The 12,857-nt window shown below is 47.5% G+C and overlaps 1 protein-coding gene across 8 annotated transcripts in view; it reads right to left on the bottom strand.

Annotated features, from left to right (window-relative positions):
* LOC133238508 (uncharacterized) overlaps positions 1–12,857 on the bottom strand; it is a 45,877-nt gene that overhangs the window by 6,115 nt on the left and 26,905 nt on the right. For 2 of the 8 annotated variants that reach the window (XR_009733541.1, XR_009733542.1), the window contains one exon: positions 12,136–12,361. The exons of 4 other annotated variants lie outside the window; for them this stretch is intronic. The gene's annotated coding sequence lies outside the window, so the exon portion shown is untranslated. Of the gene's footprint in view, positions 1–6,163; positions 9,556–12,135; positions 12,365–12,857 lie in introns of those variants that run through there. 2 more of the 8 variants (XR_009733545.1, XR_009733544.1) reach the window with 2 other exon arrangements.

The raw sequence follows: 12,857 nt of genomic DNA, 5'->3' as shown, positions 1-12,857 counted from the left end.
ATCTAGGCTCTGTAAGACCGTGGCCTCTTGCACAAGACTGTATTCTTCCAAATTCTTCCAAATATTCTTCTTTCAGAGCTCCATGGAAAACTCTGAATCCTCATGTAATTCTTCCAGCAGCTGCTACTAGGCCTCCTGCCTTCCTTCCCTTCCTGGAATGTGCTTACCTTCACCCCACCCCAGGCCCAGAGTGCCTGGGTGCTAAGACACTTCAGTCGTGTCAGACCCTTTGTGACCCTATGGACTGTAGCCCACCAGGCTCCTCTGTCTATAGGATTTTCCAGGCAAGAATACTGGAGTGGGTTGCCATGCCCTCCTCCAGGGGATCTTCCCCACCCAAGGATGGAATCCACATCTCTTATATCTCCTGCATGGGCAGGCGAGTTCTTTACCACTAGCACCATCTGGGAAGCCCAGGGCAGCCCCCTAAACTCTTAACTGGTCATACAAGGAAATTAGGAAGCCCTGAGGACTTAGGTCTCAGCTGCCTAAAGTTCTCTCTTCCATTAGAATGATCTGAATTCCACTTGATTTGGTGAAGCAAGGGTCAGTCCAGCTGTTACATGTATACAGGCTTACTTACTGGAAAAACTATAGCTTTAACTATAGGGACTTTAGTCACAAAGTGATGTCTACGCTTTTTAATATGTTGTCTAGATTTGTCATAGTTTTCCTCCAAGGAACAAGCATCTTTTAATTTCATGGCTGCAGTCACCTTCTGCAGTGATTTTGGAGCCCAAGAAGATAAAATCTGTCACTGCTCTCACTTTTTCCCTTTCTACTTGCCATCAAGTGATGGGAACGGATGCCATGATCTTAGTGTTTTGAATGTTGAGTTTTAAGCCAGCTTTTTTGCTCTCCTCTTTCACCTTCATCAAGAGGCTCTTTGCTGCTGCTGCTGCAAAGTCACTTCAGTCATGTACAGCCCTCAGCAACCCCACGGACTGCAGCCTTGCAGGCTCCTTCGTCCATGGGATTTTCCAGGCAAGAGTACTGGAGTGGGGTGCCATTGCCTTCTCCAAAGAGTTTCTTTAGTTCCTCTTCATTCTCTGCCAGTAGGGTGGTATTATCTGCTTCTCTGAGGTTTGTGATAGTTCTCCTGGAAACATTGATTCCAGCTTGTGGGTCATCCACCCTGCATTTTGCATGATGTACTCTGCATAAAGTTCCATAAACAGAGTAACAGTATATAGGCTTATTGTGGTCCTTTCCCAATTTTGAACCAGTCGGTTGTTCCTTATTGAGCCTCATACAGGTTGCTCAGGAAACAGGTAAGTTGGTCTGGTATTCCCATCTCTAAGAATTTTCCATGGTTTGCTGTGATCCACACAGTCAAAGGCTTTCCAGTAATCAATGAAGCCGAAATAGATGTTTTTTTCTGGAATTCCCTTGCTTTCTCTATGATCCAGCTAATGTTGGCAATTGGATCTCTGGTTCCTCTGTCTTCTCTAAACCCAGCTTATACATCTGGAAGTTCTTAGTTCATATACTGCTGAAGCCTAGCTTGAGGGATTTTGAGCATAACTTTGCTAGCACATGAAATGATTGCAATTGAGCTATAATCTGAAAATTCTTTGGCACTGCCCTTCTTTGGGATGGGAATGAAAACTGACCCTTTCCAGTCCTGGGGCCACTGCTGAGTTTTCCATATTTGCTGACATATTGAGTACAGCACTTTAACAGCATCATCTTTTAGGATGTTAAATAGCTCCAGCTAGAATTCTGTCGCCTCTGCTAGCTTTGTTCATAGGCATGCTTCCTAAGGCCCACTTGACTTCAGGCTCCAGGATGTCTGGCTCTAGGTTAGTGACCACACCATCGTGGTTACCCGGGATATTAAGACCTTTTTTGTAGTTCGTCTGTATATTCTAGCCACCTGGTCTTTATCTCTTCTGCTTCTATTAGGTCCTTACTGTTTCTGTCCTTTCTCATGCCCATCTTTGCATGAAATGTTCCCCTGATCTCTCCAGTTTTCTTGAAGAGATCTCTATAGTCTTTCCCATTCTATTGTTTTCTGATCTCTTTGCATTGTTCATTTGAGAAGGCCTCCTTATCTCTTCTTACTGTTCTCTGGAACTCTGCACTCAGTTGGGTGTATCTTTCCTTCTCTTCTCCCTTGCTTTTCACCTCTTTTCTTTCCTCAGCTATTTGTAAAGCCTCCTCAGAGAAGCATTTTGCCTTCTTGCATTTCTTTTTCTTTGGGATGGTTTTGGTCACGGCCTCTTGTACAATGTTACAAACCTCTGTCCATAGTTCTTCAGGCAGTCTGTCTACCGGATCTAATTCCTTGAATCTATTCGTCACCTCCACTGTATAATCACTGAGCACTCAGTTGGTAAACTATCTGCCCACAATCTGGGAGACCTGGGTTCGATCCCTGGGTTGAGAAATCCCTGGAGAAGAGAAACACTAACCATTCCAGTATTATTCCTTGGACGGTATAGACTCTTGAGAGTCCCTTGGACTGCAAGGAGATCCAACCAGTCCATTCTGAAGGAGATCAGCCCTGGGATTACTTTGGAAGGAATGATGCTGAAGCTGAAACTCCAGTACTTTGGCCACCTCATGGGAAGAGTTGACTCATTGGAAAACACTCTGATGCTGGGAGGGATTGGGGGCAGGAGGAGAAGGGGACGACAGAGGATGAGATGGCTGGATGGCATCACTGACTCGATGGACATGAGTCTGAGTGAACTCCAGGAGTTGGTGATGGACAGGGAGGCCTGGCGTGCTGCGATTCATGGGGTCGCAAAGAGTCGGACATGACTGAGCGACTGATCTGACTGATCTCATAGACTATGGGGTGACAAAGAGTCGAATACTTTGAGCGACTTTCACTTTCACTGTATCATCATAAGGGATTTGATTTAGGTCACAGCTGAATGGCCTAGTGGTTTCCCCTAGTTTCTTTAATTTAAGCCTGAAGTTTGCAAGAAGGAGCCAATGATCTGAGCCACAGTCAGCCCCAGGACTTTGTTTTACTGAGTGTATAGAGCTTCTCCATTTTTGGCTGAGAAGAATACACTCGATCTGATTTCAGTATTGACCATCTGGTGATGTCCATGTGTAGAGTTGCCTCTTGTGTTGTTGAAAGACTGTGTGTGCTATGACCAGTGTGTTGTCTCAACAAACGTGTGTTAGCTGTTGCCCTGCTTCATTTTGTACTCCAAGGCCAAACTTGCCTGTTACTCCAGATATCTTTTGACTTCCTATTTTGCATTCCAATACCCCACGATGAAAAGGACATCTTTACATCTGTTTTTTTTTTTTTTCTTTCTTGGTGTCACTCCTAGAAAATCCTGGGGGTGTTTATAGAACAGTCAACTTCAGCTTCTTCAGCATTAGTGGTTGGGGCATGTTTGGTAAGTCGCTTCAGTCATGTCCAACTCTTTTTGACCCTATGGACTGCAACCTACTGGACTCCTCTGTCCATGGGATTCTCCAGGCAAGAATACTGGAGTGGGTTGCTGTGCCTTCCTCCAGGGGACCTTCCTGACCCAGGGATCAAATCCACATCTCTTAAGTCTCCTGCACTGGGAGGTGGGTTCATTACCACTAGGGGCTCCTTAGAACCTATGGAATGTCTGAGTGGGAATCAAGAATCTATATTTGTAAGAGTAACCCAGGGGATTCTTTTTTCCACTGAAATCTAGAATGAGACTCTGTGGAGATCTGGCCTTACCTCGGTGCAGGGCCCTGTGGGGCTCCTGGACACAAGGTCTTTATGTCCTCCCTTTTTTGTTGTTTAAGATATTTATTTATTTGGCTGCACTGGGTTGAAGCATGTGGGATCTATTCCCTGACAAGGGATCAAACCCGGGCCCCCTGCTTGGGACCATGTGGTCCCAGCCACTGGACCATGAGGGAAGTCTCCTCCTGCATTTCTTTGATTATAGGAAACAACGTTCATTCAGGCTCCATGGCCTTCCCTGAGTTCTAATGGGCAGATTCAAGCAGTTGTTCATTGGGGAAGGGCAGGGATGCAAAACCAGGGAGAAGCCAAGAAAAGTAAGAGTAGCCTTGGAGTAAGAGCCTGATTCCCCATCAAGGGATGCACACAATATCTTTGAGCTATTTTGCAGATACCAAAACCCCCTCTGGGTGGGAGAATTTGATGGTTAACAACGGTATGCTGCCCACAAGCATGTAGACACCTGACCAGTTGGACCTGATTTGAGACCATGAACCCCGACTTACCTCCCCACCAACCCATCAGAAGAATGTTGACTCTATTTATGTATTACTAATACAATATCATGAAAAATAAAAGAAAAAAAGAAGAATGTTATGAGTTGATCATGCCCTCTCTGGACAATTGCTATAAGACGTTTCACTATCTTCCCCAAATGGGGGACAGGTGTTTTTGAGGGCATGAAGCCACTGTGTCCCCCTTTGCCTGGCAAAGCAATAAAGCGCTCCTTTTCTACTTTACCCAAAACTTTGTGAGATTTTTTTCGGCACTGCTGTACAAAGAAGGTGAGCTTTCAGCATCGTCTCTATCTTTGGGGCATTGTGTAACATCACCTCTTCAAAACTTCATTTTCTCACCTGGATGAGATGATTCTTACTGTATTTTTTAAATGGTGAGTATTGATTTATGGCTGTGAGAGCGTAGTTGCTCCTCAGCATGTGGAATCTTCCTGGACTAGGGATGAACCCAAGTCCCCTGCACTGGCAGGCACATTCATATCTGCCTGGGAAGTCCTCTCCTCTTTATTTAATTTTTTATTGTCTACACTAAGTTCTTTACATTTTTAGATATTAATCCCCGTTGATATATGATTTTCAAAGTTTTTCCTTCCTTTACATAGGCTTTTTCATTTTGTTAATTGGTCCTTCTGCTGTGCAGAAGCTTTTGAGTTTGATGTAGTCCATGATGGAAATTCTGGATCAAGCGACTGGGGAAATGTTCTCAGAAGAATAGGGTTATCAAGGTACATCGGTGATAAAAAGCTGAGCAAGAATGTGGTCTCAACTGACCACATTTGATCTAGAGAAAGTTCTGGAGCCAAAATTGTATCACCAAGTAAATTTCACAACTGGCCAAATTCTTCCAGGAGGAGAGGTGTTGGGCAGTTCTCCAGAGGAGGGGACATGGGGGATGGGTGTGCTGTTTGCAAAAGAATCTGGGTGGGGCACCAACAATATCCTACAGTCCACTTTGGCGCTGTTCAGATCTACTGGCTTCTCCTACTAAGTTCTCTTCATCCCAGTACAACTTCCCCAGGATTCTGCTTGATCATAATTTCTGGGTAAACTTAGGAAAGGAGGATTAGTTCTAGAGACACAGCTGATATCTCTCAGCTCTCTCCTCTACACCCACTCATTCTAGCCCAGCCCCTCCCTTCTGCTCCTGGCTTCAGCTAGTGGTTCTGCTGGTCTCTGCACTTTGGGGGATTGAGCCTGGCCCTCACTCCTGAAGGGTCTGAGTCCCTAGTTAGCATGCTTTATGAGCCTGTGACAATGGTACTTGCTCACTTACAAATAAAACTTAGCATGGGGGCTTCCCTGGTGGTCTAGTGGTTTAGAATCTACCTGGCAATGCAGGGGACACCAGTTCAATCCCTCGTCCGGGAAGATCCCACATGACTTGGAGCACCTAAGTCTGAGAGCCACAGCTACTGAGTCCATGTGCAGCCACCACTGAAGCCTGCATGCCTAGAGCCTGTGCTCTGCAACAAGGGAAGCCACCGTGATGAGAAGCCCACAAACCTCAACAGGAAAATAGCCCCCGCTGTCTGAAACTAGAGAAAGCCCCCCCACAGCAATGAAGACCTAGCACAGCCAAAAGTAACAAATAATAATAAATAAATACAATTAAAAAAAAAAAGAACAACATACCTCAGCATGGGTAGCTGGAGATATTTCAAGCAATCACCTAATGTTGAGCATACTCCTGCTGTCCCCCATTACATAGCCTGGTCCTACTTTCTGTTCTGACCATAGTCTGTTACCCTCTGCCCATCCATATTGTTAGGGGAAGCACAGTGACCGAAATCGCCTACCCTACCCAGACACCATTGTAAACGTTTGCCTGAATTATTTTACAATAAGAAGTCCTAGAAAGGAAGATGGAACTCACAAGCCACCACCAACAGGAAGAGTTCAGGAAAGGTCAGAAGAAGATGCCATGCATTCTACCACCTCCCAGAATCCTTCTTACTTGCATCGATCTTGGCTGAGCCATGCGAGCAACACCAGGAAGGATGCCTTTGCACTGGCTTTTCTCTTTGCCGGGAGGGGTAGGAGTGAAGATTTGCTCGAAAAGGGCTAATATTGGTGTCAGAGGCTCTGGCTTGAATTCCTGTTTATTTGTTCTGAATGGGCCTCCTGATGGAACCTGCTGGATGACATAGGGTCGTGATTGAGCATCCTGGTGGACAGACAGAACACATCTCTTGGGAACACTGTTGCCAAAATCTCAGCTCTCTCTGCACCAATGCCCAACAGAAATATGGAGACAGAGTGATGGAGGAGAAAGAAGCGCGGCTTTATAGCTGTGCCAGGCACAGTAGGCTAGTGCCTCAAGAACTGTGCCCCACCCCTCGCTGGTGAGTAGGGAAAGGGTACACAGTCAGGCAGGAGTCTGTGATAAGGATCAAGGTGGTAACAGTCTTGTATTTGTTCTCCTGCAGTTTCCACAGGATGGGGACAAGATCAGGGAGTGTGCAGGGTCCTAGAAGCTCTGTCTCTCATCTTAATAAGCCTCTGCCTCACCTGCTGCTTCTGCTTTGATTAACAGCTGTTCTGCCCTTTGGGCTTCCCTCATAGCTCAGTTGGTAAAGAATCCGCCTGCAATGCAGGAGACCCTGTTTCAATTCCCGGGTTGGGAAGATCCCCTGGAGAAAGGATAGGACATCCCCTCCAGTATTCTTTGGCTTCCCTGATGGCTCAGCTGGTAAAGAATCCTCGTGCAATGTGGGAGATCTGGTTTCGATCCCTGGGTTGTGAAGATTCCCTGGAGAAGGGAAAGGCTACCCACTCCAGTATTCTGGCCTGGAGAATTCCATGGACTGTGTATACTCCATTGGGTTGAAAAGAGTCGGACATGACTGAGCGACTTTCACTTAATTACTTACTCTGCACATTGGAACTCAGAGAAGGTCGTGGAGGCTAGAGGCCCGCCTACAAGGAATATGGACGAAAGGTCTCTGCACCCTGGAGTCCCACAGGGCCCTGGTTGGCATTAGCATTAGTGTGGTTGGTTGGGATTGGGCTCCAAGCCTGAGATAGTGGGATGCTGAGGCTTTTGCCATTGGTTGGAGGCATTATGGTGTAGGCAAGGAGTTCAAACCAGTCAAACCTAAAGGATATCAGTCCTGCATATTCATTGGAAGGACTGATGTGGAAGCTGAAACTTCAATACTCTGGCCACCGGATAGGAAGAACTGACTCATTGGAAACGACCCTGATGCTGAGAAAGATTGAAGGCTGGAGGAGAAGGGGACGATAGAGGATGAGGTGGTTGGATGGCATCACCAACTCAATGGACATGAATTTGAGCAAGCTCTGGGAGGTGGTGATGGACAGGGAAGCCTGGGGTGCTGCAGTCCATAGGGTCACAAAGAGTTGGACACGATTGAGTGACTGAGCTGAACTGGAGGCGTTAGGAACCACTGCAGCAACTCTTGAGGCGCTCTGGAGGGGGTCTCATAGCAGAGTTCGAGGCACTTGGTGGGTGAAGTCAGTGAGACCCTAAGATGCCAAGACAATTTTCCTGGTCTTCAGATGAGGAAACAAACTCAGGCTCAGAGAGGTCTAAGTAACTTGCCTAAGCTCGAGATGGACAAAAGGAGGATTTTTACCCAAGTGGGAAAGAAAAGAGAGTGCTAGTCGCTCAGTCATGTTAGACTCTTTGCGACCCCATGGACTGCAGTGCTCCCGGCTCCACAGTCCATGGAGTTCTCCAGGCAAGAATACTGGGACAGGTTGCCATGCCCTCCTGAAGGGGATCTTCCCCACTCAGGGACTGCTGACTCTTAAATTGCTAGGATTTCCCAGGGATCAGCTTCCGGTGAGACTGAAACAGAGATGGAGATATGTGGGCTACGAGGCAGGGCAGGACCAGGTGGCAGAGCTTCTGACATCTGCCCAGACAAATGCCTTGGAAAAATGGAACTAGCCTGGGATAGGGGTGGATTGCTCCAGTTTTGAAGGGCCCCTGAAGGGTCCAGAGAGAATGTGAAGTCTCCAAGAGGAGGACGAGATGGTAGGGTTGGGTCAGGGTGAGCCTGCCCTCTGGGGTGAGGCTCGGCCCAAGGTAGGCTGCGACGTATGAACAGCATGAGATCACGTGTCTGGCTCCCTCTTCCCCTCCTGCCCTCCTCTTGTTCTTCCTCCTCCTCCTCCTCCACTACCTGGCCTGGCCCCTGCCTCAGTGCACCCACTCAAGGGGCCTAGTCTAATCCTCTGACATCACAGCCTGCCCAACACAGGCCCACCCTGGCAGCCTTGACAGGGCCCAGGCTCAGAGACACAATTTAGGATCTCCCACCTCAGAACTTATCTCTTCCTCAACCTCTTCCCTCCTTCGCTCACAATTCAGTTTGGGGACACCCTAGGGTCAGTCCCAAACTGAGGGGGCAGGAGCCTACAATCTGTCCTGGCCTTGCTGTGTGACTCCAGGTAAATAGCTGCCCCTCTCTGGGCCTCAGACTCCTTATCTAAATCTCCTCTACCCTCAGTTAATCACATCAACCTGTTTTGGCTAGTGGAGGTGATGGAATTCCAGTTGAGCTATTCCAAATCCTGAAAGATGATGCTGTGAAAGTGCTGCACTCAATATGCCAGCAAATTTGGAAAACTCAGAAGTGGCCACAGGACTGGAAAAGGTCAGTTTTCATTCCAATCCCAAAGAAAGGCAATGCCAAAGAATGCTCAAACTACCACACAATTGCACTCATCTCACACGCTAGTAAAGTAATGCTCAAAATTCTCCAAGCCAGGCTTCAGCAATATGTGAACCATGAACTTCCTGATGTTTAAGCTGGTTTTAGAAAAGGCAGAGGAACCAGAGATCAAATTGCCAACATCCGCTGGATCATGGAAAAAGCAAGAGAGTTCCAGAAAAACATCTATTTCTGCTTTGTTGACTATGCCAAAGCCTTTGACTGTGTGGATCACAATAAACTGTGGAAAATTCTGAAAGAGATGGGAATACCAGACCACTTGATCTGCCTCTTGAGAAATTTGTATGCAGGTCAGGAAGCAACAGTTAGAACTGGACATGAAACAACAGACTGTTTCCAAATAGGAAAAGGATACGTCAAGGCTGTATATAGTCAACCTGCTTATTTAACTTATATGCAGAGTACATCATGAGAAACGCTGGACTGGAAGAAACACAAGCTGGAATCAAGATTGCCAGGAGAAATCTCAATAACCTCAAATATGCAGATGACACCACTTTTATGGCAGAAAGTGAAGAGGAAGTAAGAAGCCTCTTGATGAAAGTGAAAGTGGAGAGTTAAAAAGTTGGCTTAAAGCTCAACATTCAGAAAACGAAGATCATGGCATCTGGTCCCACCATTTCACGGGAAATAGATGGGGAAACAGTGTCAGACTTTATTTTTTGGGCTCCAAAATCACTGCAGATTGTGACTGCAGCCATGAAATTAAAAGACGCTTACTCCTTGGAAGGAAAGCTATGACCAACCTAGATAGCATATTCAAAAGCAGAGACATTACTTTGCCAACAAAGGTTTGTCTAGTCAAGGCTATAGTTTTTCCTGTGGTCATGTATGGACGTGAGAGTTGGACTGTGAAGAAGGCTGAGCGCCGAAGAATTGATGCTTTTGAACTGTGGTGTGGGAGAAGACTCTTGAGAGTCCCTTGGACTGCAAGGAGATCCAACCAGTCCATTCTGAAGGAGATCAGCCCTGGGATTTCTTTGGAAGGAATGATGCAGAAGCTGAAACTCCAGTACTTTGGCCACCTCATGCGAAGTGTTGACTCATTGGAAAAGACTCTGATGCTGGGAGGGATTGGGGGCAGGAGGAGAAGGGGACGACAGAGGATGAGATGGCTGGATGGCATCACTGACTTGATGGACGTGAGTCTGCGTGAAGTCCGGGAACTGGTGATGGACAGGGAGGCCTGGCGTGCTGCGATTCATGGGGTCACAAAGAGTCAGACACGACTGAGCGACTGAACTAAACTGAACTAATTTAGGACTTAGACTCTGTAGACTCACAGGACCTAAAGTTGGGAGACTGAGCACAGATTCCCCAAGGAGGTCACTGGGGATAATGCAAAGCAGGGGTGTTTTTTTTTTTTTTTTTAGGTTGGAGCCTCGTGACTTATGGGATCTCAGTTCCCTGACCAGGGATTGAACCTGGGCCACAGTAACAAAAGCTCAGAATCCGAACTGCTAGACCACCAGGAAACTTCCACTTCTCATTTTGAAGTCAACACCCCAGTTTCCCATCTCTGCTCTTCCCCTTCCTCTGGCCCTCCTCATCAAGCCCAGAGCTGCCCTGGAAGCAGAGGTGACGCTTAGCTGGATTCCAGGGGGTGCCAAGCACCAGATTGGGACTAGGTTAGAACCTAGACGCAGAGCGGTGCTGCCTCTGTGCCTCCCATTCTCACTGTGGTGTCCAAACGTGTCCTCAGAAGGGGACACCAAAGGATCTATGGGATGACAGGGACCAGCCCAGAGATCGGAGCCTGTCCTGAGCCTATGGCCTCTACAATTTATTCTGTGTGATCCTGACAAGTCACTGAACCCCATCTGTAAAAGTGGGAATAATAACCATAAGACCTACTCCAAGGGTCATTACAAGGATTAAACGAGATACTATCTATGTATCAAGTGACCGGTGACATAATAGAGGCTAAAAAATGGGATTCCTTTCCTTCCTCTGCACCTCATCTGTGAAATATAGTCCCCTGTCAGTTTCCTGAAGAGAACCCAGGGGACAAGGACTGTGCAAAGTCTCACAGGTTGCAAAGTGTCAGGCCCGGAGGCTAGAGACACTGATAATGGTAAAGAGCTCTGACTTTGGAGCGCAATTCTAATCCTAGCTGTGTGACCCAGAACTAATCATGGAACCTTGCTGTGCCTCAATTTTCCTCATCTGTGAAATGGGGAAACAGTACTAGCCACTCCATGGGGTTTGTAAAGGACATGTTATTCTATGGAAAGAGCTTAGGACAGGCCATCAGTCAGTGCTCAATGTTAGTGATGGGACTTCCCTATGGTCCAGTAATGAGGACTCCATGCTTTCACTGCTGAGGACCTGGACTCAATCCCTGGTCAGAGAACAAAGATTCCACAAGCCATGTGGCACAGCTGGAAAAGAAAAAAAACAGTATTCGAGATGATGATGATGAAGACGGTTGAGCCATAAGACAGTGCCTTCCGGGAAGGCAGGATGCTACTGGGACTGGTTCAGCCCATCCCAACTCTGTAGCAGTGCTGCAAAGGCTCACAGATGCACTGAATGGAGTAGACGGTGCTGCTCCTTCTGATGGTCCCTGCCTTGGGCCCCCACGCCCTCACTGCTCGGCTGGCCCATCACTCTATCAAGACAAGGCACCGACATAGGCATTCCTGGAGATCAGGTGCAGACCACACTCCTTGGCTTGGTTTGCTGAGCCCACCAGTTGGAACCAGTATGTTCCTGCCTTCCTTCACCCATTGCTCGTGGAGGTGTCTCCTTTTCCGGTGGCCAGATGCTGGGGCTATGGAGAACACCTGGCCTCCTGTCACTGGGAGAGAGAGACCAAGAGATGGAGAACGACAGTGTGCGGTGATCGGTGAGTGGACGAGGGGATGTTGGAAGCTCTGGGAGCCCTGATGGGGCAGAGGAGACAGAGAAAGCTTCCCTGAGAGGTGAAACCCAAGTTGAAGGTTAAGTATGAGAAGGATTGTCAAGTGAAGGAGGAGCAGGTTTACTCTCTCTGCAGGTAGAGTCTCAAGAGAGGGCAGTGCTGAGCAGACATGCAAAGTAGGACACATGGGAGATGCAGAAGCTAGGGAAAAGCAAGAAGGAAGGTTCAAGGCTGAACAGGGACTAGGGGACTAAAGGCCTTAGAAGCTAGACTACAGACTTGGGGGGTTGTCCTGAGGGCAGTGGGCAGTCAAGGAAAGGTAAGGGAATGGTGGGAGGTGGCAAGGTGACCCTTGCTCTTTTCTATCCTGTCATATGTCACCAACAACCCATCTCTTTGCTCTGTCTAGCGGCTTTGTTTGTCCCTGACACCTGACAAGGATATTCCCAACCTCAGGGCCTTTGCACTGGCTTTTCTCTTTGCCTGGAGAGGTAGGAGTGAAGATTTTCTCGAATAGTGCTTAACATTGAGTCAGAAGCTCTGGCTTGAATTCCTGTTTATTTGTTCTGAATGGGCCTCCTGATGGAACCTGCTGGATGACATAGGGTCGTGATTGAGTGTCCTGGTGGACAGACAGAACACATCTCTTGGGAACACTGTTGCCAAAATCTCAGCTCTCTGCACCAATGCCAAACAGAAATATGGAGACAGAGTGATGGAGGAGAAAGAAGCGCGGCTTTATAACTCTGCCAGGCACAGTAGGCTAGTGCCTCCAGAACTGTGCCCCACTCCCTCGCTGCTGAGTAGGGAAAGGGTACATAGTCAGGCAGGAGTCTGTGATAAGGATTGAGGCAGTAACAGACTTGTATTTATTCTCCTGCAGTTTCCACAGGATGGGAACAAGATTAGGGTGTGTGCAGGGTCCTAGAAGGTCTGTCTCCCATCTTAATAAGCCTCTGCCTCACCTGCTGCTTCTGCTTTGATTAACAGCTGTTCTGCCCTTTGGGCTTCCCTCATAGCTAGTTGGTAAAGAATCTGCCTGCAATGCAGGAGACCCTGTTTCAATTCCCGGTTCAGGAAGATTC

The sequence above is a fragment of the Bos javanicus genome, chromosome 25, assembly GCF_032452875.1.
Source record: "Bos javanicus breed banteng chromosome 25, ARS-OSU_banteng_1.0, whole genome shotgun sequence".
Taxonomy (NCBI): Eukaryota; Metazoa; Chordata; class Mammalia; order Artiodactyla; family Bovidae; genus Bos; species Bos javanicus.
The sequence above is the reverse complement of the archived record's forward strand: the minus strand, read 5'-3'. Positions and strand labels throughout refer to the sequence as shown.